The 26,786-nt window shown below is 38.4% G+C and overlaps 1 protein-coding gene and 1 long non-coding RNA gene across 2 annotated transcripts in view; both read right to left on the reverse strand.

The window, feature by feature from the left end:
- TRHDE (thyrotropin releasing hormone degrading enzyme) overlaps positions 1-26,786 on the reverse strand; it is a 685,146-nt gene that overhangs the window by 364,168 nt on the left and 294,192 nt on the right. The window lies entirely within an intron of this gene.
- On the reverse strand, positions 3,090-7,250 carry LOC133270018 (uncharacterized). Its single transcript, XR_009743650.1, has 2 exons — positions 7,070-7,250; positions 3,090-3,201 (listed from the first exon to the last, which is right to left on the reverse strand). It is a non-coding gene; the product is annotated as an uncharacterized LOC133270018 (long non-coding RNA).

Below are 26,786 nucleotides of genomic sequence, written 5' to 3' on the forward strand. Positions count from 1 at the left end.
CAGCAAGAGAGAATCTGGTCCCCTACCTGAGAGTTCAACTGCTGTCATTCCTGGGAGAACAGTTTACTCCAGACTTCTGTCAGAGTTTAGCGAAAAAAGCTGTACTTTTCAACATTGGTTGATTAAAGAAAATTCAAACCAGTGATATGTGCACCGCTGTAAACATTTAATGAAGGCTGTGAAACAGAATCAGACCTGCTGGAGTCTTTTGGGGGTATTCTTTGCCATGCTAATAAACAATTCTTTTGTCCAGTGTTTGAGTAGATAAGAAACACCAAAGGGAATCCCTAGCCAAAGTCTGCACATTGCTATCCTGGCACTAGTAAGAGCAGCTACTTGCTGTTTCTTGTTTGATTTGGCTAAGTATGCATAGCAACAATGTAATGATTCCATACGTTAAAAATACAATCAATCACATGCAAGACCAAACTCCTCAAATTTAGTGTCCTGAAAAACAATGAAATTGTGCATGACAGCACTTGCTTGGGTTACTTCTAGACAGCAATATTGCTGGAATTCATTTAGTTCATCACAAATTAGTGTACAGATTTCAAGAAAGTATGCCTAAAGAGGATAAGCTACTCTCTGAAAATCTAAGTCCTGATTATTTTATCCTTTAGTTAGTGAGGCAGAAGGTGGAAAAACATATACCTGCATCTATTATAGCTCCTGGCTCACTAGAAGGTATCTTTGCAGACTTCGCTGTAAAAACAAGGCTTATTGAAATAGCTACTGTATATTAACAGAAAGTCCCGTCTCTTTTCTTAAATGTCATGAGTACATTAAAGGAGAAAAAACTAGTAGAGTGGTTTGAAAGCAGCTTTTGGATCCTGCTATAATCCTGCCACTGAAACAAAGTGTTTCTTATGCCTTGGATGCACAGCTTAATCTCTCTAGCTCACATTTTTCACACATTTTTAACAATGAGAACAATCAGCCATTGGACTAAACTCCCCAGGGAAGTGGTAGCTTCTCCAGCATTGGATACTTTCAAGATTTACCTGGGCAGGTGTCGTGGTTTAAACCCAGTCAGGTAACTCGTTCACTCACTCCCCCCCCTTCTTTCCCTCCCCCTACTCCAGGAGGGATGGAGAGGAGAATCGAAAAGAATGCCACTCCACGGGTTGAGATAAGAACAGTTTAGTAACTAAGGTATAACACAGATCACTACTGCTACCACCAATGATAATAATGATAAAGGAAATAACAAGGAAAGAGAATACAACACCTCACCACCAGCCAACTGATAACTTGCCCCCCTCCACCCGACCAAGCTCCGACCGATACCTCCTCCAACCCTGCAGCCTCCCAGCCCTTCCGGCTAACTCCCAGTTACATCCTGGGCATGATGTGCTGTGGTATGGAATACCTCTTTGGTCAGTTTGGGTCAAGTGTCCTGTCTCTGCTTCCTCCCGGCTTCCCCTCCTCCCTGGCAGAGCATGAAGCTCACAAAGTCCTTGGCCAAACCAAAACATCACTATCAGCTCTGTTCCCGAGCTGAAAGTCAAAACACTGCACTACACCAGCTACCAAGAAGGAGAAAAATGACTGCTACTGCTGAACCCAGGACAGCAGGGTCCTGGGCCATCTTGTCTAGACTGTGTTTTTCCCAAGAAAGGTTGCACCAGATGATCCTTGAGGTAGTTTCCAACCTGTTATTCTATGATTCTATGATTTTTATTTATGAAATTAGGATAACAATATTTAATTGTTTTCCTTACTGGGGATAATATAAGGATTCAATATTGAATGTTGAATTAGACTATTTTGATTATGTAGAATTCTATGTAACTGCATTTAGTATTAATACCTTTAAAAAACAGCAAAAAAGTTAATAATTTATATATTGTCTTCCACTACTTCAAATAAATAGAAAAGCATTGTGGATTGGAAACATGTACAATATAATTTCACAACCAAAGTGAAAGCTAGCAATAAAGCACCATAAATCATGAGAAGTAAGCAAATATGCTAAATGGAATTTAATTAGCTTTGACTTATTTTACCCATACATATTATCCTTGACAAGACAAGCTGATTGTATAAACACAGTAACTTGAGTCTGTGACTTGAGATTTGATTTCTAGTTCCAAACAATGCGTTGCCTTTTGGAAAAATCAGCTAAAACTGATTTCAGGCTTAAGCCAAAAATCTTTAGATTGAAATAGACATTTTTTGAAGTGGGTTTGTAAAACCACTCAGCAATGTCAAAACTCTTTCAACTACATCTGTTATAAAACTCCTAATAGATTCAACAGTGGGAAAAATTATTGAACAACATGAAACACATTTGAAAAAGTTGCTCTATCATATTGCTGTATGAGAGGTTTCTTTTTTAATATAATTTATGTTTTAGCATCACAAAATTTAATATAGTTAATTTCTTCTAGGTCTCTGTGTTGTTAATGATCTCCTGTAACTTGCTCTCTAATGCTGAAGAAAACCAAAATATACACTGCAATAGTGTGTGCTTCTAATGGAAGCTAGTGCAAGCCTATTTAAGGCTTTAAAGAAAGTCATCTCTACAATGAATGATGTCTCTAAAGGAACAGGAAGCTGTTAAAGAAATTGAAGCACAGGGGTCATCTGATCGTATCAATTGAACAAGAAGAACGTGTTGTACATGATCAAAAGACTTTGAACTGCTTTCCTGTGCACAAAAGACTAGTACAGGGCACATTACGGCAGATTAACCTGAAGTTAGCAATGGCATGGATAACTGTAACAGCATGCTTCAGAAAGGAAAACGTCACCCTGAACACCAGTTTACCACAGCCACCTGAAGATCAGAGCTGATGGATCTAGAAAAACTCTGAGCTGTCAAGACACCCAACGCAATTGCATCTCCCTACAATCTCCCTATAAAATCATATTAACCACTGCCTCCATGCATCCCTCCATTACAATCCAGGACTCCCTATAATAAAAAAATAAAAATTACTGCATATTTACAGAGAGGCAAAGACAGCTGACATTCAGCATACTATCTCAGCTGAGAAAAAATATATCTCTGCTTTAGAGACAGGAATACATAAAACTATGCATTATAACCCTGGAGGTTATATCACAACCATAGAAAAGTCTCAGGCTTTCTTCCTAGTGTATTTTTTATTTATACATAGGCATACACGTACACACTCACAAAAGTATTTGGCAGCTGTTTTGAACAGATGGAGTCCTGTGGATCTCCAGGGGAAGAGCCTGTGGAAACTTAGACAAAATACATATTAACATCCTTAAAATACTCTATGAAAGAAATAAACTACTGAAGAGAACTCTTACCCACATGTCCAAACTGAGCCATAGCTCCCAAATAAGCCACCAATACCTTTGGGTCAGATAAAGAACGGGGTGATGATTTAACATGTGGTCAGCTGCATAACCGAAATCGTGACTGAAGATTCCAGGCAACAACCACATCACAAACCCCATATTCTGGAAACTGAAGGCATCAAGATTATATTTTAAACCAAATTTTGCAAACAGAATTTTTAAAACTTTCCACAATGGAAGAGATTTTTAGATAGAATGGGAAATGAAATTCACATACACTCTTTCTCTTTTTTTTTTTTTTTTTTACTCATCCAGGAGAGAAAAAATTATCCAGTACCTTTGAGACAGATTGATCCTCAGGCAAAACAAAATCACACATTGCTGACTTTTACTATTCACTTAATTCTCTCTATTCAGTCTCAAAAATTCTATCTCAGAGATTATTTTGTTTTGCAACTATATCTCTGTGAATCCAAAATAAAGTGGCTTTAGAGTTCAAGGAAGCCTCCAACATGGATTATAATGTCTGCAGAGAAGCAGACATTTGCATAACAAAGTATCTATCTTGCTATAATCCTAGTTAAGAATTTTTTTTTTTTTCTTGGAAGATGGCTCACAAAGTTATTCTGTCAAAATGTAATCAAGAGATGGATTCCTTTTTTCAAGTTTAGTAACTGCATGCAGATTTCAGAGGAATTTCTTAAATGAGCAAAAAAGCAGCGGCAGCGTGGAAAGACAATCCAACTTAGAGATATAGATCATAGCTTCTAGAAAAGTAACTTATGGTAAACTAAGCATCTTCAAGCTGTCGGTAAATGTACCTTAGAGGATTCTGAAGGATTCTAACAGGTTTTAATGATTAGGTACCCTAAGTAAGGAATAAAAATTTGTCCCTTTTGTCATTTTAAAAGTGCTATTTATGCAAACCTATTTGTCTGCTTTATATAAACCCCTCCTCCAGATTTCTCTGAAAAAAAAAACTGCATTAGGTACGTAAGTCAGGAATAATTCTGTTTTGTTGTGTTTTACTCAGCTTCCTCCACTCTTCAAGTTTGTTTCAAGTAATCAAATATTTGATTCTATGGCTCATTTCCACCACTTAATTGTTTTCTGATTAGTCTTTAAACATTTAAAACTTGATTCAGTTGCTTGCCAGGAAATCTATAGTCCCACCTAAGACACTTGAGGATATCCACGGTCTCCACATAGAAATGACAAATATAACACAGGGCTTACATGAGGAGAACCCTTCCCTCTGAGGCCCCAGATGAGGGTTGAGCAGGATACTACTATACCTTATACAATACTATACATATACCTGTGGGCAACAGATTAAAAGATTCAAGTGCAGAGTGCATATCAGATGTGCCCACCTCCTTTCATATTCTTTGCTCTGGGCCCTAGGATGGAGATATGTGTTTAATTTCTCTGTCTGCCTAACAAAAGTTCTTTCATGACCTTGAAAGAATATCCTCAAGGATTCAGGAGAGGCAAACAGTATTTTTTCTTGTCTTGTATGGCCACATCCCCAGAATTATTTAGGTGCGAACTCTCCATGTATATTTCAGGGGGAAGATAAGTGTTCTATGAGAAATTAAGCATCCTAAGTCAGTACTTAGTGCAACTCTGATGCTTATGCAAAGATCTGCATATGAGCACTAACAGTCCTGTCAATTTACATTGCATGTTTACATCACACCATATGGCATGATGGTCATGAAAGCAAAAAGGCCTTCTCAGCTCACCTTTCTACTCTTTCCTCTCCCAGAAATCCATCTTTTTGGATCTAGGTCAGTTTATTTATGTGGTGCTTGCAATCTTGACCCAAGACACAAAGAAAGAAACATAAAGGAAAGTTTCTATATTTGTTACACAAAGAAAATATAAATCATAATAAAAAGACTAAATTCTAGCCATAAATTCTTAGGTTTATGAAATGAAGACACAATAAGCTTATGAGCCTAGCAGAAAGCAAAATGAATGCAGACTTCATAGAATCACAGAATAATAGTTTGGTACCCTCATCTAGTTCCAACCCCCCTGCCATGGGAACAGACACCTTCCACTAGAACAGGTTGCTCAGTGGCTTGTCCAGCCTGACATAGAACACTGCCAGGGATGGGGCAGCCACAGCTTCTCTGGGCAACTTGTGACAGTGCCTCACCACCCTCCCAGTAAAAAACTTCCTCCTAATATCTAATCTAAATCTATCCTCTTTCAGCTTAAAGCCATTCTCCCTTGTCCTGTCCCTACATACCCTCGTAAAATCTTCTTTTTCAGATTTCTTTTAGGCCCCTTTCAGGTACTAGGAGGCTGCTCAGAAGTCTCCCCAGAGTCTTCTCTTCTCCAGACTGAACAACCCCAGCATTTCAGCCTTTCTTCATAGAAGAGGTGTTCCAACCCTCTGATCATCTTCACAGGCCTCCTTGAGACTCACTCAAACAGGTTCACATCCTGCTCACACTGGGGCACCAGAGCTGGATGCAGTACTACATGTGGGGTTTCATGAGAGCAGAGTAGGGGGGTAGAATCAATTCCTTCAACCTGCTGGTCACACTCCCTGTGATGCAGCCCAGAATATGGTTGTCTCTCTGAGCTGCAAGAGCACATTTCTGGGTCATGTTGAGATTCTCATCAACCACCTGTCTTCTTCTCAAAGCACTCTTTCTGCCTATTAGTAGAGAGCAACACCGTTTTTATATGTGGGATACAGCCAGTTAAGTGGCTGTAGGGAGCGTTGCTTATTCCTGCCAGGGCAGCAAACGTCTACGCTTTGGCCAAGCTGGCCCTCCTTTACTCTAGTCCAATCTAGCTGCTTAGCTTCTTGCCTGAGGTAAGTAGTATTTGTTACTCCCTGGAGTGCCTACTCTGCTCTACAGTTCATGAGAGTGAGCCCATATGACTAGTATAGTATATACACTTAACTTTCAAGTGTCTAAAGAAAAGATGCATTTTTTAACCCCCATGTCACCTCCTTGAACCCTGTGACTTTCTGTCTGGGTTTGCACCATGCAGGTGCTGTGCCTCAGACAGCAATCTAGCCAGCGCTTTTGTCTTCCCAGCCTTCCAGTGTCGAATGGAAAAGTATTAAAGAATGCATTTGTAATATATTTAAAACTGATTTCAAAAACCAATTTAGTTAGCTATCGCTCTTCTAACAAGGCACAAACACAAGCAAGGAAATGAATAGATGCCATTGCAAGATGTCCACTTCTGCCTTAGAAATTAGTACATATATCTCATCAAGTGTAATGAAATGCATGTTTCATTATAATACAGTGACCTTACCACTGACCCACAGAAAGGTAGGTATTATTAGATGGGTTTTTTGGTTATCTTGATTTTAGCAGCAGAATATTTTCTTTAAAGGAAAGTTCTTACACGGACAACACTAGCAGCTCATTATCTATTGACAGTAAAGTGTTACAGTAAGATACTTTCAGTACATTAAGAAGCTGTGTATATTCTCAAGCAAGGGCAGAAGGATGGTTCTAGTTCACCCAAGATTTATGGATGGATTCTGCCTACTGGCTTTAATTGTCTCACATAGATGTTACAATCAATACTTGAAATGCCCTTGCCTGGTCCTATCAAGATGACTCTGATTACCTAAATTACCTGCCTATTGTGCCTATACTCAGACTATAGTTTACAGAAATAAATTTAAAGAATAGGAAGCCTTGCAGAGTGAATCAGAGTGGGATCATCTCTTTTGCCTTGTAATCAGACTCTTCCCAGCCAAGCCCTTTGTGCAGCTGCCCCTGCAGGTCTGCCAAAGAGATGAGCCTTGACTGACCTTGGTTGCTCTGTGTGCAAGGATTCCTGGCCACAGGCAGGTCACCAAAATCCTCCTCTGATAGGGCACCTGGGAGGCTCACCTTAAGGTCGCTCCTCCTCGACCTTCGGGAGAAAAGTTGGAAACAGGTTCATTAACTTTGAAATGTTACAACCTGGGCAAGTGATAATTGGAGTAGTGCAAGGTCTAGCTCAGTACATTTATGTAAGACCTGAAAGACATTTCTGAAAGTCCTCCATGTCAGCATTGGTAAGCACTCAGATGCTTACAGGACTCAAACAGGTATTTTGATAAACAGTCTGTGATTATATTTGGTTGTTTTCTTAAGGTCTATGCTCTATTTACTACACAGCTGCTGGTAAACATATAATATTATACATATGTATTTCACTTTGGTTTACAGTTTAAGTGTTGTTTTGCAATAAACTGTCTGCTCTTGGTAAGAATAATACAAGAGCACTGAAGCTGGTAGAAATACCTGCAGCTGAACTAAATTTGGGAACATTGTGTCTGTTTACGTGCACAGAAAACCAGGTCAGACTTGTTTGCTCATTCTTTAGCAGCACCAATCTTAGACTATTGCTAACTATTCTTTTATTTGCTCTTAATTGTTTGGGATTTCAAAATGTATGACAGCTGCCAGCCTTACTGGTTTGCCTAGTAACAGTGAGGCGGCTTTAAATACTGGGTTTATTTATGTATCTGGAAGTTTCCTTTTGTTTATTATTTTATTTAGATAAACAAAATGAAACTTGACATACATCTTTGCTTCTTTTCTTTATTCTTTTACTTAGATAGATAAAATAAAAGTTGATGTACATTTTTGTTTATTGGTGGTATAAATATTACAGATGTTCTGGCAGTACTTGAAGTTGCCATAATGATATGAAAGCCCTCTAGTCCTAGCTGCTGTGTAAGCATACTAAAATATACCGCCTACTGCCAGAAGAACCCTAAGACCTAAAGAAAAAAGCAGGATCAGGAAATGTTAGGCAGAGATCAGAGGTGTTTCATGTTGGTTAGACAGTGTTACCTCATTTTAACAGTATGTTTCCTATCTGTGTAGGACAGAGTATAATCGAAGTGTCTTGGTCTTTACACTCCTATTTGCATTCTAATTTTCGTTTTCATGCAAAGTTATCTGTAGTGGAATGTGGTATGAGGGGTGGAAAAATATGGGTGTCAGTTACTAATACTTTTGCTTGCACTCAAGTAGGAAAGTACTAGGGGAGTGAGAGGGAGAGAGGAAGGGGGAAGGAAAAGAGAAGGGAGGGTTTGTGAGGAGAAGAGGGCCAAGAAGAACAAGGGGTCGCTTAGCTGAGGTAATGCTTGGCGAGCAGCAGCACATGGTTTCACAGCAGCATGAAAACAAAAGGCACCTGGAAGTACCAAAACCATTGTTAACACTGTGCAGTGTGTCAGCCTGTGTTGGGTTATTCCTGGCTGGATATCAGGTGCCCACCAAAGTCATTCTATCACTCCCCTCTTCAACTGGACAGGGGGGAAAAAAGATAATGAAAGGTTCATCGGTTGAGGACAGGGAGAGATCACTCATTGGTTACTATGATTGGCAAAAAAGACTAGAATTGGGAAAATTAGTATAATTTATTACCAATCAAAACACAGTAGGGTAATGAGAATCTTAAAACACTTTTCCCCACTCCTGCCTTATTCTCCAGCTTAACATCACTCCTGATTTCTCTATCTCCTCCTCCCAAGTGGTCCCTGCTATGGGAAACAGTCCTCCATGGACTTCTCCAATGTGAGTCTTTCCGATGGGCTGCAGCTCTTCACACACTGCTCCAGTGTGTCCTCCTTCCATGGGGTGCAGCCCTTCAGGAACAGTCTGCTTGTGTCCCCCAAGGGGTCACAAGTCCTGCAGCAAACCTGCTCCAGTGTGGGTTCCTCTCTCCATGGGGCCACAGGTCCTGCCAAGAGCCTGCTTCAGGACAGGCTTCCCACATGGTCACATCCTCCTTCAGGCATCCCCCTGCTCCAGTGCAGGTCCTCCATGGGCTGCAGAGGTACAGCTGCCTCACCATGGGCTGCACCATGGGCTGCAGGGGAATCTCTGCTCTTGTGTCTGCAGCACCTGTTCCCCTTCTTCCAAGACATGGGTACATCTTGGAGTAGGCTGGCATGGGCTCTGTCAGACAAGGGGGAGGCTTCTAGTACCTTCTCTCAGAAGACACCCCTGTAGCTCCCATTACTACTAAAACCTTGCAACACAAACTCTGTACGCAACCCCATTGTCCACCACCAGCTTATGTCTTTGTCTCTCCTGTGTTGGTAAGACTTATTCTGTATCTCTTCTCTGACTCTTACCTGGACTTCAGTTTTAGCTAACTTTGTATCTGGACTGTTTATTATATGTTTATTTTTAATACTCCTCTGTATTGAAAATCTCTTCTTACACTGCTTCTGTTCCCCCTTTACCATCATCATTTCAACACCATTTCTTCATGCTTCTCATCCAATTTGTGACAGCATTTGCTTTTGTTGTTTCTTCATTTCTAAACTTTAATAACTAAACCCTGATTCTGATCTCATGTCCTCATGTAGAAACCCCAAACAGGAAGGTTTTAGTTAATCTGGTTTTTATCTTTCTACTAATCTGAGAGTTACCACTGTCAAAAAAATTGGAATTTATTCCCGTAAATTCAAAAAATATGACAAAATCTCCATAATTCAATAAAATGACAGTTTTGCTGGTTCAGCAAAGTCCTTACACCATGCCTAACATTTAGCCTGAGCATAAATCTCATTAAAATCAAGCACGTGCTTACGATCCTCAAATAAGCTCTCCTGGCAATAGACATCTGTAACTAGTTGGAAACATTTAGCCATCCATAACTATCTTTCTGCACGGAGCTCCTGCTTCTATTGCTGCATTATCAATCTTCATTCGTGTCTCTTTGCCTGGACAGCAATTGCTTTGGTTCTTGAAAGTCTAACTCACTCGAATTTATTCCTATCCCTTTTCTTCCTCCTTTCTGTGTGTGTAGAAATCTTTCTGTTCTTTCAGCAAGTTTCACTGAAAAGCAAACCAAACACACATCCTCTGTGTATCACAGTGACTTTGAGCCTTCTTTCCTCCATCTTTTGTAACTTTTTACCCTAGAAATTCTACATGCCCCCTGTGGGAAATATGGACAGTGCATGATTTTTAGCTTTTTACTTTCAGGTTATTCAGCAAGATATTCTGAGGACCCCATTAATGGCTTCAACCTCCACAGTACAAGATTTCAAATCGTGACAGGCTTTTGAAAAGACTTGTCTGTAATAGTATTTTTACCTCCTTTTTTTCCTGGATTGCTTCTGTTGTAATCAGCAATCTTTTCAGACATCTTAAACCCCCTCCAGTAATATTTTCTCTTCACTAGGATTTTTCTATAAGGCTTCAAGCTTTGCTTTGTTTCCAGATTTTTTTTTTTTTTTAAATCTCTCTAGACATCTCAATAAACTGTATTCCATACCTAGAGCCTCCAAAGGGGATTACTAACAAGAGTAACTCAGATTGCTTTAGTCTCTATGAATTCTCTTAAATCTGTTTACACTAAAGCTAATTGAATCCTTCCCTCCTTTCCCACCATTATCCACAGCTGAACTTATGTTGATGGCACATTTGAACTTCAGGGCAGACGTTCTTAACCAGATGATGTGTTTTGCTGAGTTTTGCAAGCTGATTGACTAGTTAGATTTTATGGCAAACAGCAATCAGGGTGCAGAAGGTGGAGCCAGAGATTGGCTCTGCAGCCAGCAATTCAACACCATTGATCTGATTGCAAGGCAGCAGAAAATTTCCCTTCTTTGACTTTTAGGAGCTTCCACATTGGTCCTTTATGCACACATGGTGAGACGATACAATGAAAGTGCATGATGTTTGTATTAATGCAGGGCAATAACACTATTCACTCAAATGTTTAAGAGAAAAGGAAGCATGCAGTCCTAACATGGGACTCTGTTTAGGAAATCTCTTTTAAATCACTTAGGTTCAGATACTTGGAAGTACTTTGCATTCTAATTTTCAATTAAAATCAGTGAAATCTCTCCATGAAATGAACTATTCTATGAATGGCTGTTACATATGTAAATACCATTTTAATTCTGGACCTTTGAATTTTGGTGGCCTTTTTATTGGCCTCTGAAGAGGTCAGGGAAACTAATGAAAAAATTAACATCAACCATTTTCAGTCAGGGCTGAAATGGACAACCTCTGATTTCCTGGTTGCATGGTGTTAAAAAGAAGATAATCCCTTTCATCTAAATATAGCTCTCTGCCCAACATCTTCATATGTAAAATTCAGAAGCTTAACTACACCACTGGTATCAGTGAGATGCTTTTCCCAAGCCACTTTCAGAAAAAGCCATCAGAAATTGTTGCTAAATGTCATTTTCAGTATCAGTATTGCAGCTTCTGTCCACTGCAGATTAAAAGTCTCTTTCAAGCACTTCTTTGAATTAAGTAAACCACAGTAGCACTCTAGCTACCCCATAATCTCTACTGGAACACTTTTCTGGCATATTTAGACTACAAACATATTTCTATCAGCACCAGAGAAGTCAGGAGACTGTGAAACCTCTTTGCTACAACAAGGCTCCAGAGGAGAATTAAAGCTTTTAATTTTTAGCAACCCCTTTATGGAGTACAGTATTATGGTAGCAGGGATATTTTCCTTTTAGGGCTCAGCAAATCCAAGTTGGTAATAAAACTAACTTTTATTCTTTGTATTAAATGTTTGCTATTACTCAGTTTTATTTAAAAATCTCTTCTCCATGGTATATGTTGTTCAAAGTGTCTGAGGTAATAATTATTATAATTAATACAGTATTACAGTTTATATATTAATGATGAATTATTGATAATTAGCTATATATATTAAATATTAGAAACCAGGAAGTATCTAAGCTGAATTTAGTACATTTCATTGGCTAATATCTATTGGGGATGTTTCATTTACAACTGTGTAAAACAATATATATTGCCTCCTTAGTACCTTTATTGCATAGAGTTTGGTATTGCTAATGCTATATTTAAAGTCGAAAGTAGGCACTACTGTGAGGACATACACATGAACACATAATATCAAGTGTTATAGCCAGGATTCATGCCCCCAGCTTCAGGCAGTCACTGTTTCCATTCTATAATGTAAACGTAGAGAGAGAAGCAACTCATGAAAGATTCATGCCGCTGGCAGCTTAAGTCACCCTTTGCAGGTGACTAACTTGCATCATGGGGCAGTTTTATACAGATATTTAATCATTTAAGCTCATAACCTAATAGGCATTTAAACCCCTACTTTCTGTTGCCATAAATTTAACAAGGGCACCTTGGTTAGTCTGCCAGTGCCTAGCAAGACTTTCAAATGCAGATAGATACCTAGGGTAGGATTCAGCATATCTAACTTCAGGTATCTCCAGTGTAGGGGTCTATAGCTGAGCTGAACATACAGACTCTGATTACCAAAAATAGATGTTAATAACAAACTCAGCGAGGGCTACAGTGAGATTCCTACATTTGATGTAGATGTTCTCTCTAAGTGAGGTGCAAGCACCTACAGCAGCGACACTGAAATTCAGCAGAGCTGAACTCATACCCTTGGTGTGAATCAAAGTTCACGTAGAATTTACCTTCCACTTAGCCAATACTCTGCTAGACACCTGAACTGGTCCTTACAACCCAGCTATATTTCCACTTTTGATGGAAGCTGGGTCAGACCCTGACAATAGTTCACACTAAGTAGTTATTAGTGTCAATCACTCTTTGGTTATGCCCAAAGAAAGCCTGGTCATATAAGCATGCAGAGAGGCAATGTCTGAGGCAAAATTAAACTGTGTTTGCTTCTCAGCCTGCCTTCTCAAATATAAGACTTAGTAAAGTAAAGCCTGATTTGATCTTATTCCTGCTTCTAGACAGCAGTGACTTTATGGCTACCCAGCAGCATTCTCATTAATGCAGGGCAGAGTTTCTGTGTATTACTTGTCTTCTGCATCAATTTTTCATTTGCAGGTTATTCACAGAACTCTTTACCTGTGCCCTTGAAGAGTCATCTTCTTCAAATGACTGAACTGATTGCATTACACAAAGTACACCAGTAAAATATTTTTAGGCAGTGAAACAACATTTTACTGTTTTTAAACCATTCTTGATATTCATACTGCCAGATCCATCACTGGGTAGAAATGCAGCATGCTAGCAGCATGTTTATGCACTGGTTATCGCTCTGAAAAATTCTACATTCTGAAACATTGTGGGATTGTCTAATTGTGGACAAAATTAGGCTAGAAATAAAGTGCCTGCTTTTTACCAGAAGTGAACTAACTAATGCCTGTACTAGGTATATTATATGTTCTCTGTCATTCAAAGTCTTTATAATAAAAAGTCTTTATAAAAAAAAAAAAAAAAAAGATGTGAAGTGCCTTGATCAGAAGCTGTAGTCTTGATGTATTATTACTTGGTGAAATTATGTCTTGCATTTCAAGAACTCAGCATTTCTGGCCACTGTGATCCTTTCTGTCCTGAACATCTGAAGCTCCTTCTCATTTTGACCTTGAACCAAAGTCCAATGAATTTAGAGAGAAACTTTCCTTTGGTTTCAGATGACACCTCCCTGCAAACTGGCTATAATGGGCAAACTCACTTTTCAGGACTTCTTATGGCTGGGACAGAAAAGTAGGGTTTCTTTTACTCTCAGAAATTTGATTTTTTTAGTGAAACAGAGGCCTTCTTTATGAATAGGCAGGAATTTTACACAGCCTTCAGGTTTGCTGCCTGTTTCGCTGAGTAATGCAGTACTATGCAGGCTGTTCATTGAAAAATGAACAAAAGTTAAAATTAGCATCACAGCAAGAAAATTCATTTCCAGATATTGAGTGTTGTACCCTTAAAATTAAATGAGTATTGTATATAATCATGTATGAGGACCAATTTCCTGTCATCCTGAGCCCAGAAGTCATCTTACCCAAGATAGGAAGACTGGCTTAGAAAAGCAAGGAGGAATTGCCCTTTAAATTACTTTGGGCTTATCTTGGGGAGGAAATGGAGAATGTAGTTAATGATGATTGGTTTGCATTATGTTACTCATTAATAAATAACACTTTCTCATGCTCTGAAGCCCACCTTGCTGAAAAAAGCATGTAATCTATTTGCATCTAATTTATATTGTTGAATCATTTCAGTCGACTATGTATGGCATTCCTCAAATTTTAGTTATCATGTGACTTCCCAAAAGTTCTCAAGTTGGTACATCCAAGGTTAATGAGACACTGGCTTTCTAGTGGGAAGCTACATCAGAATATGTATGTAACTATTATGAATTACTACAGGAACTAACATAATCTGACTTTTTTATCAACATAAGTTAATTGAATGGTGTCTGGTTTACCCCAGTGTAAGGTGCCCAAACTGGACATTTTTAATGGACATTGTTCTGCTAATGACAGCACATCAGACCACAGGCAGAAAGGGCCAAAACTTCAAACAACAGTCTTGTGTTTTGGGAAGCACCATCTACACATATATTTTTGTATTTGGACCTGAGTTAAGAGTGAAAGACAACAAACACAATTGTACAGGTTTATGTGTGAACAGCAGTTGCCCAAACAAATGGACATGTTCAAATATAGCCTTGCAAATGCCAAGAAAACACGTGTGGTTTCACTAGATACCCTTCTGAGTTCCCATGAGTAGCCTTCAGTTTTCTCTGAATACAAATGACCAGTTTCAGCTTGCATGCATACAGTGGCAACACTCTCATTAATTTTAATGACATTAGCTTCTGAGTAAGATGCTATTCCATGAGTGTAAAGGTAACTATACCTGGTTCAAAGACATTGCTGCAAGCTGCTCCACTGTATCACTCCAGAATAGGTTTTCTACTTTGTATGACCTGGATTTGTATTTTCATTTGGTTTGGGATTTTTTCTTTTTTGTTTTGGTTGGGTTTTTTTATTTCTTTTATTTTATAAACTTTTCATATGCAATAACATCAGAGGAAACATTTTTACTTTCTCTGGAGATTAAAAGGAATTGGATTTCTAGTTTTCCCATCATTTCTCACTGGAACAGAGAAAATGTCCATATTTTACTGATAGTGTTAGGACAGACAATATTTGGGGCATGTAATGTTTTAATTTCATCTCATTTGGCTTGCTCTTGCTCCTGCTGTTATTCATGACAATGTCACTCTTTGTCTCAGCAAAAGCCAGGTCTGGCCCAATCTCTGAGAAGATTCCAAAGTGCATGGAGAACACAAAGATATGTTGATAAAAATAAAACATTAATTTGTTGTGAGATTTGGGGAATTTTTAATTGACATCTGATGAGACTTTATTTCCAAAGATTAAACAGCTTTGTGTTTTCCAGGAGGAATATCTTGAAAGTACACATCAAAGCTAATGTAATTTCAGTGTTCTACTAGCATTATTCTTTAACTGCTAAGATCTAAAGCACGGGTAGTTGACTGCAATGGGGTGATCCCATAAAGTTCTCTGTGACATCACACTTTATGTCACAGGCAACGGTTACCTGACAGCAGGCATTGCCTATACAATTCTAATAATTGACCAAGATTTAATCCTCAGCCGTAAAACCCCACCAGCTGATAAATCCTACATGCGAGTTGTGAAGGCCAAACTATTTTCAGCCTGAGGAGTTATGCAAAACTGTGCACCTAAAGACAGGGAGCCGATAGTGTTACAATCCAGAAACTTGAAGGAATTGTCCTGGGTTCAGCAGTAGCAGTCATTTTTCTCCTTCTTGGTAGCTGGTGCAGTGCAGTGTTTTGACTTTCAACTCAGGAACAGAGCTGATAACAATGATGTTTTGGTTTGGCCAAAGACTTTGTGAGGCTCATGCTCTGCCAGGGAGGAGGGGAAGCCGGGATGAAGCAGAGACAGGACACCTGACCCAAGCTAGCCAAAGAGGTATTCCATACCACAGCACGTCATGCCCAGGAGGTAACTGGGAGTTACCCGGAAGGGCTGGGAGACTGCGGGGCTGGAGGAGGTATCAGTTGGTGCTTGGTCGGGCTGGGGGGTGGTGAGTTATCAGTTGGCTGGTGGTGAGGTGGTGTATTCTCTTTCCTTGTTATTTCCTTTATCATTGTTATTATTGGTGGTAGCAGTAGTGATCTGTGTTATACCTTAGTTACTAAACTGTTCTTATCTCAAAACCCGTGGGAGTTGCATTCTTTTCTATTCTCCTCTCTGTCCCTCCCGGGAGTAGGAGGAGGGAAAGAAGGGGGGGAGTGAGTGAACGAGTTACCTGACTGGGTTTAAGCCACGACAGGAATACAGAAATTTAAATAAAACCGAGTTAGATGATACCTAAAAAGCTACATTTCACTCACTTTGATATCATAAAATATACTCCTATTCTTATATCTGTTGTCTAATTATTACATGGTTGATACTTGGGTATCCTTTCCTTACTGTCTGCATGGAATGTTCTCACTTTCCTTACACTTAACCCACACATTTATTTCTTCTGTTGCTAGTTTCAAAACAGCTCTAGTTCTGGTCTCCAAGTTGTACGATAATAGTATGAGTAAAATAAATGTAGTCAAGATACAAGCATGTCTCCCATATCACCCACAAGCATATTTTATATGCCACTGTACAGATTTGTCACTCCAAGCCATTCCACTCTGAACATAACTGTAGCACCAGTTAAATTCAATTCCAGAAGTCACAACAATCTGGAATTATTTGTCTTTATTCACAAAACACTGAGCAATTATGGCAAAATTATCATGACTGTACAATAGAGAATTCATTTGCAGTGAATTATAAGGGTCCTAAATAATTTGTTTTTTAACAGTCCTCTTACCTGTGACTTTTTGACTGCATTCAAGGCTGCCAGTGCATTGCCTTGGCAGACAGGCGTACCAAGAATTACAATAATCCAATCTGAGGAGGTCATGAGAACATGAATCTAATGAATCTAGGCTAATAATTACAGCTCATTTAATTACCTCTGAGGTAAAGCAGGAGCTGTAATTTTTTTTATAATTGATGTTGCTGACATCTTTGCAACTTTTAAATGTATTCGTTGTAAAATCTGCCATGTTAATGTTGAAGTTGATAAAAATGTCACAAAGTAAAGCAAAGATAATAGAACAGGAGAGTCTTTAAATGTCAAATAAGAAGAAAGGTATTGACAGATAGATACTATACTGTTTTTATGTTGCACATGAGCTCTGCAATAAATGTACAACATGTGTGATGAAGTGAATCAGGAGCTCCCGGCTGAAATATTGTCAAGGTTTTGTTTGGTCAAATTTTCTCAATGCAGTTCTTATTTTTTATATTTGCCTTAGGCCATTATCATGAAAGCAGATGCATTAGGCTAGACACTTGTTGAAGGAGTCCATGTTATTATACAGACATCCATGCTAAAATATTGGATATCTTCAGTCCCTGAACCTGGTAAACTTGCAATTACATGGCAACTATATTCAGGTAAATTGCCTTATTGAAGTTTTGTATCTGACACACTAAGAATTTGGAAAATAGTTACTTTAACAATTAAAATATCTGGTTCAATAATGTTCTTTTTTCATACAGAACATTGATTATTCTTTCTCCATGGACTGAACCTGCACCTCTACAACCAATGAGAGCTTTACAATCAATGAGATTTTTAACTTCACCAGGAATAGGAACAGGTCCTTGGTGCCTAATGGACCTCAAAATTAACACAACTTCCTTATATTTTTGCTTTTGCTCCAGCACTCTCATGCCAGCACAGGTTTCAAAGAATTTTTTTCCAGCCCCGTGCTGGACCTTCAACGGCAGAGGACAAACCAAACTAAAGGTAAGTCCCACATAGATAGGAGTTTGTTCTGCATCCTTGGTTAGTTGGGTTTTGAAAGTCATGTTTGCCTTTGTCAATAATTTAGTATCCTTTCCTTCCTCACATCTTAGGCAATACCTTTATGGCCAGGGATATGACCCATGAATCCAAAGGACACTATGGGACTGTCCTGCAGAACAAAGCTGTCAGCACAGTGGGGCCTCTGACAGTGGGCTGAGCATAGAGATGTTTTTTCTCCCAGCACATGGCATTGAGGTTACTAAGAAGCTGCATCTCAGAGAGTACCAGCCATACTTACACCATAGCCCACGTCTTCTCCCCATAATAAGGCTGTCCACAGCCTTAAATGTATTAGTTGTAAATTAGAAGGTGGTATCCTTCACAAGGGAAGAAAGGGAGGTTTGTGGGAAAGACAGAAGATCAAGGTCTAACACAGATACCCTGCTAAAGTTATATATGTCTATTCATCTGCAGAGCAAGAGTAATAATTAATTTAGGTTTAAAATTCTTTGAAATTATTTCTTCTTGCATTAGTTTACCACATAGTGATACTACATTTTTTGATGCCTAATCTAACTGTACCAGTCATGAACCATTATAAAAACAACATGTTATGAATATTTATTATTTGTGGCATCATTTGGCAGATAGCTGAAGTGAAACATCCTTTTAAACAAAACACAAAAGTGTGCACACATGCCATCCTGTATAATACCCCCACATAACCAGACCTGAACATATTTTTTATTACTGGAACATAAAGAATAACTTTATTCTTTGTGAAATCATTTTAAAACCACAGCAACAGCTTATAATTTTTATTTCATCGTACTAGTTTATTGTTTTCCTGACTTTTTTAATTATATCCATTGTACAAATATAATTGATTTATGCATACATAAGAGAAAAAAACAAATTTTCTCCCTATGCTCCAACTTGCAGCTGATACTCCTTCAGGCTTTTGTTATTTCACACAAGATTTAGCTGCAAAACCTCCTCTGTCTCAACAAAAGAAGAAGAACATTGATTCAGAAACGTAGTATTGACAGGTAGCAGTGAAAACAGGGCAAATAGAGGTCTGATGTTACATAAAAAAAAAACACCACAAAACCAAAACAAAACAACAAAACATGTCTGGAAACCACAACAGTTCAAGAGGGAAGAAGTAATAAACTGTTTTCCTTACGCTTCTTTGATCTTGGATTATACTGTTGACAGCAACCAGTTGTAAGCAAGGAAAAAGAAGGTCATACCTAAGGGACACAACATAAAAAGTGAGAGGATTATCCACTTTCACCCCTTTTAGCAGACTGTTGTTATACAGCGGTTTTAAAAACTCTGTGATGATAATAATAGAAAGAAACCATACAGACTCCTCCCTTTAATAATCTCATACAACTGATCTAAGAAGTGACATTTAAAGTGTTATTTAGATGCTGCCAGCTAGCTGATGCAACCTAACACTTCAAAGTAGTAATTTTAATGTACTGATGCACTAGAGCTGCTGTAACTTCAGTTATGGAGACATGATTTTGAAAAAGCAGAAGACTCAATGGTCCCATAAGATCTTGAACCAAAGCAGCAGTAAGTTTGTAGCTCCTACATGATATCATGATTACATTTGTTCGTCTTTAGAGTTTGCCATGTACCAGCTGTCTAAATTCCTTGGAACAAATCTTCTATTTGCTACTAATTTAAGACCTTTCGAGGGCCTACAAAACGAACACAGAAACAAAGTTCCTCTATGTGAATGTTCTCTCCCCAGGTATTTGAACACTCCAGCCCATTCAAATATCTTCAAAGTGCACTGGTAGACAGACAAGGGAATTTTTATTACTCTGAAAAACAGGAACATCATCATAACATCTCTCAGAACAGGAAGAAATTCAAATAAGAGCAAATCAAGAAAGAAGATGACTAGAGAGAGAAAAGAAAATAATACAGAAGCAGAAGATTTTAGTAACAAGATGTCTCTCAAGCCCAGTCCCATCTACCATCTACACTCTTCACCTGCAGGCACAAACTTATGTTCTCCAGTGCATACCTAGTGGAAAAATTAATGGAGCTCATATAACTCCAAATCCAGCTTCTCTAGCCAGAAAGGCTGGAGCTAAGCACCTTCCAGGCCTGTCCCCCAGCAAAGAACTCATTTATGATTCCTCCTGATTTTTCAGGTGACTTTTATCTCAACTAGTAGTAGACACCAGCTGAGATAACCCCTGTAGTTCACAGAAAGAAACAGGTGCTTTAGAGACAAGAGTTATCTGATCTGATTTATATGACTAATTTAAGATGAAATGAATTGTATGCTGGAAGCATGATGTTCTGTACATTGGCTTTAGAGGGAAAACTTTAGAAGAGCTGCAAGCTTTGGTGTTGGCATCTGCACAGTGTATATCTACGTTTGGTCAAAGGAATTCATTCAGGGTATATACCTGAACTCAAAGCACAGCTTGGCTTCTAGGCATCTATGGATAGAGAAAATTCATGGTTCAGTGCATTTAACATGCTCCCTCAGTCTGCTCCTCAGTTAAGTTTCCATGTCCCATGATGCCGAAAGTAGCCAAGGAGCAGAAATTGACCATGGCTGCAGTTAATTGCCTAAATATCTAGCTAAGAAATATATGAGCTATCAAGTAATGGAAGTATAAAACTTATGTGCAAAATGCCATGTTGATTACTATTCTTACAAGCAGTAGGAGAATGGGTGTTTCATGCCTAGCAATTGAGCTACTGTGGTGGGTAAAGGATGCAAACAAGGAGGTCAGGAATAGACAAAGATTTGGAGACAGGCACCAAATGGGGAGAAATGCACCCATATCTTGCCAGCTGCCACCATGGTACCAACTGTTGCTCTGAAATGCAAGAAATTTAGCCCCTGCCTTGCACTTCACCAGCACTGGGAACTGTGAAAGACGTTCATAACACTTTTGTCAACAACTTTTCTATATGTAATTTCCACAGCTATTCCATAGGCTCATATATTCCTAAGCTAGGTACCTGAACCAGACAGATCACCTCAGTCCATTTTCCTTCAACTGCTACAAAGAGAGACAGAAATTGTACCTCAGATTTTAGGTTTCATAGTTTATGTATATAAAGAGGAGTGTGATGAAGACCAATGAATTTGGATCCTGTTTTCTTTTTCAGTAGCAAAATAAACTCTTCCTTATGTTAGCTTAAAAATTTTAAATGGTTAATTTTGTTCAAAGGGAAAATTGTTGCAAGCGGTGGTACATATTCATTCTACCTTTACTCCTGTATCTTCCTGTCTACAAATGCTTGGAGATAAGCATGTGCCTGTTTTCCCCAAGAGGAATGCTTTCCTGAACCATAGCCTTAACAATTACACAGTAAAGAGACCTCATATGAGGAACATTTTGTATTTCATTGAAAATAAGCTGCCACTGGAATGGAAGAGACAGTTACCCAGCCATACACAGCACCATTATCCAATAGTTCATGGTTGAAGGTGCATAACTTCTTGCTCAGATTAAGTTCTCAGAGGAAATTTGAAGTAAAGAAAATATACTTTTCTGATACAGAATTTAACAGCTGTCTTTGCTTACTATTTTGATTTGCCTTTCTTTCTCTCTTAAAGCAAATAAAATGTGTTGAAAATCTCCATATTAGTGTCACAGAAATGTATTTTTCTTGGCATCCCATATCCTGTTTCCTTCTTTCCCAAGTTTGCTGTTCTCAGCTTTCCAAGTACTGCAAATCCCCCAGCTGCATCTGATCATTCTCATCTGAACAACAACAAAAGAAAAAAAAAGAAAAACCCTCTGCAAAAATAATACGCTCGTTTTCATGCCAAATTTAAAAGAAAAATAAGTATGTGAACAGCTGGACTACAGTAAATGATTTTTTACTAGTTTAAGTGAATTTTATATGCAATCTTCTCTAAGTGTTTCCTCCACACCTGCAACAGCCCCTTTTTCCTCCATCTTCTATTTCATTCTGACCGAGGATGATGATAACATGAAATCCTGAATCACCAGTTAATCATCTGGAAAAAAACCCCTGTGCTGCAAGAAACACAGTTAACTCTATTTTTTGATTTGGTGCCTTTCTCCTTTTCCTTTCTCTATGATAATAAATCAAGGCTCTAGTGAATCTTTATATCAGAATGATGAAGAATTTTGCTGTGGGGAAAGGGTTTATTTTAAAAAGTACTACAAAAACCGCACACCTTTTAGTGTAAATTGGGTTATTTTCATTTATTTATTGGAACTCAGGAAGCTCTTTCCTATATAAGAGTTGGTGGCAAGGAGGGGAGATGCCTGATTAGTGGAAGTGTATCCATAAAGAAACATTTCTCAAATGCTTCACCTCCCTAAAAACCACCCATACATGAATCACATTATTTCAGAATTTGCATAACCATGCATATTTTGGTTATTCTCATTGAGAACTATGAAATACATTATAGATATTTGTACAGCCCCTGTTGTATTATAACACAGAACATACCATTTTTCTCCCCCAGTAAACCTAGAAATAAACATTGACCTTGCTATGGCACCCTTCATTTAAATATCTTAAAATATGAAAATGGGATTAAGTGCATATTAGAATTATGAGAAACGATAGTAGGCCTTTAAAGGAAAAATTACTCTAAATCCTGATACTGAGATAACAATGTATTATGAAAACCAGATTATTAGATTATTTTTAAAAATAAAAAAAAAAAAACTTTATTCACCTAAAAAGCCTTGACAGAATCAATTTCCACAAATCATGGGTACTATGTGCTTCTGGAAATAATAAATTTTGGTATTCAATAAAAATAAAGCTGATACAACCTATGCTTTTTCTTTTCTTTTTTCTTCTACGCATTCTGTCACAATATTACTTGATGAGTATTGTTACTTCTGTTGACTGTTAAATTTCTCTGTGAGACTGGCATATCAACTCCCCTAATTGAACAATTTGTCAAGAGTGTTTGCCTTTTAGAATGAATATTCTAAAGGACAGACAAAAACAGAGTCAGTAAAAACTACTTACCTTGTAGGACACAAATAATACTAGTTTTCAACAAATAAACTGGAACCAATGGAGGTGTACTTACCTTCAAATGTAATTTGACTGACTGACATTTCAGACTTCATTATTCACATGTCAGGAAGAGAATAAGTGAGTTTTATAGATTTCATGTTAATTTACTCTGGCAGCTAATTTACTCTGGCAGCATTGCCTTCTGGAGCATTATAGTAAAGTTTGTACTGAAAGACAATGAAATCTCTTGCCCTCTACCCCCTTCCATCTAACGCTCAGACACTTCAGTTTCTTCCATACTTTTCCAGTGATTTCATAAGATGGAAATCTATCGCAGTACAGTAGATATAAGAGTGCAAGTACATGTTTATATTGCATACATAGAAATTTTTCCACATTTGTAGACCTGACAACCTTGGTAGGAAAATTCACAGGAAAAGTACCTTATTAAATTTCTTGGTTGTATCTGTTGGGCTTTAACTTCATGTGGGTTCTGCATGACCAGCACCTTGGGCTACAAAATTCTGCAAATAGGTAAAAAATTTAACTTGCTTGCCCACAGAGTGTGACTGTGACACCATAAGTCTCTTGCCAAAAGTGGAAGTGCTCACAAATATGTTTAACAGACCAGATATCCTTTTTTTTGTTTAGTCCTTAGTAGTTATTTTTTCTATTGTTTCCAGCTTTCTTTGTACTGAACAGAAACACATTCAGCTGGTTTACATATAAAAGAGAATGGAGGTGCGAAAACCATACAAGTTTTCTTTTGTTGAGTGTAAGGGCAGAAGGTAGCGGGTGGCAGGAGTCCCATTTGTTTTAACGGGGCTGGAGTGCAGCTGACCCAAAAAGAGCTCATGCTGCTCTAGCTTGCCAGCAAGATCTGCCTAAACACGGTTTGGATGCCGCTGAAAACCTGGAGAGAGGCACACCACTTGGTTCTGTTCACTTCTTTGTTTAACCTGGGTGTTTTCCAGAGCAGGTTTTGTGGTTTCATTGGTTTGTATATTGGTTTTGTTTGCTTGCTTGCCATTTATTTTTTTTTTTTAAATTAATCTTTGAAAAAAGAGAAATTTTTTTTTTTGAAAATGTAAGAGGGACTTGAAGAGAAAAGGGTGTTTGGGAGATAAGAGATCACCTTTTTGTGAAGACCCTTTTCCTTTCTTTTCAACACTGAAGTTTTGCCCCATCCTTAGGTATCCACAGGGCAGTCTCCAGCACAGTTTCCTCCTACCACTTTCTGTAAATTGTTCTGAACCATGAATGGTTTCAGAGGAAAAGGACTGGTTTGGAAAACACTTGAATCTTTTAAAATTGAAAATATACCAGATTTGATCAAATATATGAAAATGTCAATAACGTCATTGCTGTTTTGCCATTAGGATGAAAGCAAGGCACAGCTGTTATTTTCCAAAACATGAGAAATCTTAAAATTTAAATTTAATCTTACCTTGACTTCAGTATTTCATTTGAATTACCCTTGCAGAACCATCAGGTTCCAGCCTTATTCACTACCAGCTGAATCAATTACCTTTCCTGATAAAACAATTTTCCAATGTTTCAGGTTTTAAAATACTTGATTTCACCAAGGCAACAGCCCCTGACTTCATAGCAAGAACCTTTTTTTAAATTACTATACACCCCATTCACCTTCTCTATAAAGAAATGCAATTTAGTGAGAGTAAGTTTGTTAAATTGGAGCAATAGGTGCATCAGACATTGGTAGGATTCTTTAAATGCTGTGTTATGAATCAGAGCAAATGTATGCATGATGGAGAATTGTCCTTAACTCAGAGATAATAGAAGCATGCAACACAGTGATGTTTATATAGAAAATTATAAATTGCTTTTTGCAAAAGTGTTCCTCATCCAGTGGGGGAAAAAAATCTATCCTTAATCAAAATATTCTAAGGAGAATAGGCAAACTTTTGTTTATTTTTTTAAAGATTCTTCTCATCTGATATCTCTCCCCCCTCTGAACTGGAGGTTAAAGATCATTGATGAGAGTGAGAAGTAACAATAAAAATATTTGAGGGAGTTTGCACAGCCAAGCAGTGTAACAAGATGCCCGGAGTTGCTGTGCAGTCTTTATCCATGGTTATTTTTCAAGACCTAAATGGAGAAAGCCTGAGGAACATGGTCTGGCCTCATAGCTAACCTTACTTTGAGTAAGAGATCACACAGACTACAGACTTCGTCAGGTCCCTTCTAGCCTGAATTATCCTCTAATCTTATGATGATATTACCTCTATTTTTCAAAGACAAGGTTCATTTTTCTAAGGCATTAATGGCTTTCTGAAGAAGATGACAGCCCTCACTAAAAAGGTGCTTTCAGAAAGTTCTCTGGTGTTCACACTCTCACACATGCTTAAAATTGAAGATAATTCTTGCTTTGCATTGTATGTTATAATTACACATAGAGGCTCAAGTTGCACAACTACTGCAGCTGACAGAGGAGGACCTATGCAATTAGTGTCCAAACGTAGAAAGCATAAATGAGATATCTGTGCTCACCCCCATATCCTAGCTGGGGGGAGGACACCTCACCAAAGTGAAACACTGATAATGCTCATGTCCTCTGTTCCCCTGCCCCTTACTTAGCAGGTCTTTTGAGTAGGGCAAAGACTGCTCTGCTTTGCTGCACATCCAGTGAGTTCCCTTTCACTTCTCCCTGGCTGAGATTGCTCTGGAAACATGAATCAAAGTGACACCACATACAGCTGATAGAAAAGTATTGACAGATCATTTTTCAGTTCTGGCTATTTCCTCAGGTTTTATAGAGGCAGACAAAAATTAGCAAAATAATTGTTCAGGACAGGCCCCAACCTGGGAATTGGAAGCCATTAAAACAAGGAAAGCCTTTGATATTTTTTGCCAATTGGAAAAAATTCTCTGTATCTGTCTAAGATAGCACCTCTGCAGTTGGCAATGAAACAATGCCAGTTTGCACCATCTGAAGTGCTGGCTTTGACGGTGTTTTGTCAATGGCTTTCTCTCGATGTCAAACCTTGCATCAGCAACAGCAGCACTGAGAAAACAGCTATGTCTCTATTTCTTTTGCCAACCAGAGGATGCAATGTCAGATGCAACACCTGTTTAATCTCCAGTCTGGAAAGATTTTTGCTCTCTGTCTTTCTGAAATACTACATTTTACCATAACTTTCTGTTTTCTCTATTTGTTATATGTGCATTATGATTTTAGCTAGAAAGTTTATGGGACAGCAAAGATGTGGCTCAAGTCCAGCTAATGACACACATTTTCTGAATCTCTCAATGTCTGGATATGAGATCTGTGTTTACACAATCAGGAATACTTTCTTCATTAAAAATATATTTCTCTGATGCTGGCTTTTCTTTACCAGGAGGCAGGTGTTACTTAGCTATTGATTTGATCTGAGCACCTACTGTCAAAATTATAATCTCAAAACCTGCATACTGCTGCTGCCTAGATGTGTCTAAAGTTCTGCAGGAGCTTAAATTTCTGAATAACACTTCCCCAGGGACCTAATTTCTGCTTCAGAAGGGTTGAGTGTGAAGAGAAGAGAGCGATTAGCAGTCTCCAATTTGATAAGGCTCAATTTCACTGGGCAGCTTCAGATTTCGGGGAGCTATTTCATGCCCAAAACGTTTGTTTAAGTTAAAAATTAATATTCTCAGAACTTCCACTCATGATGATTAAAGAAGGTCATAGAATCATAGAATCGTTAGGGTTGGAAAGGACCTTAAGATCATCTAGTTCCAACCCCTCTCCCGTGGGCAGGGATACCTAACGCTAAATCATATCACCCAAGGCCTCGTCCAACCTGGCCTTGACCACTGCCAGGGATGGAGCATTCACAACCTCCCTGGGCAACCCATTCCAGTGCCTCACCACTCTAACAGGAAAGAATTTCCTTCTTATATCCA

The sequence above is a fragment of the Pezoporus flaviventris genome, unplaced genomic scaffold, assembly GCF_033815535.1.
Source record: "Pezoporus flaviventris isolate CSIRO_AGI_PZ_B2104156 unplaced genomic scaffold, CSIRO_AGI_Pfla_v1 ptg000016l, whole genome shotgun sequence".
NCBI classification, from domain to species: Eukaryota; Metazoa; Chordata; class Aves; order Psittaciformes; family Psittacidae; genus Pezoporus; species Pezoporus flaviventris.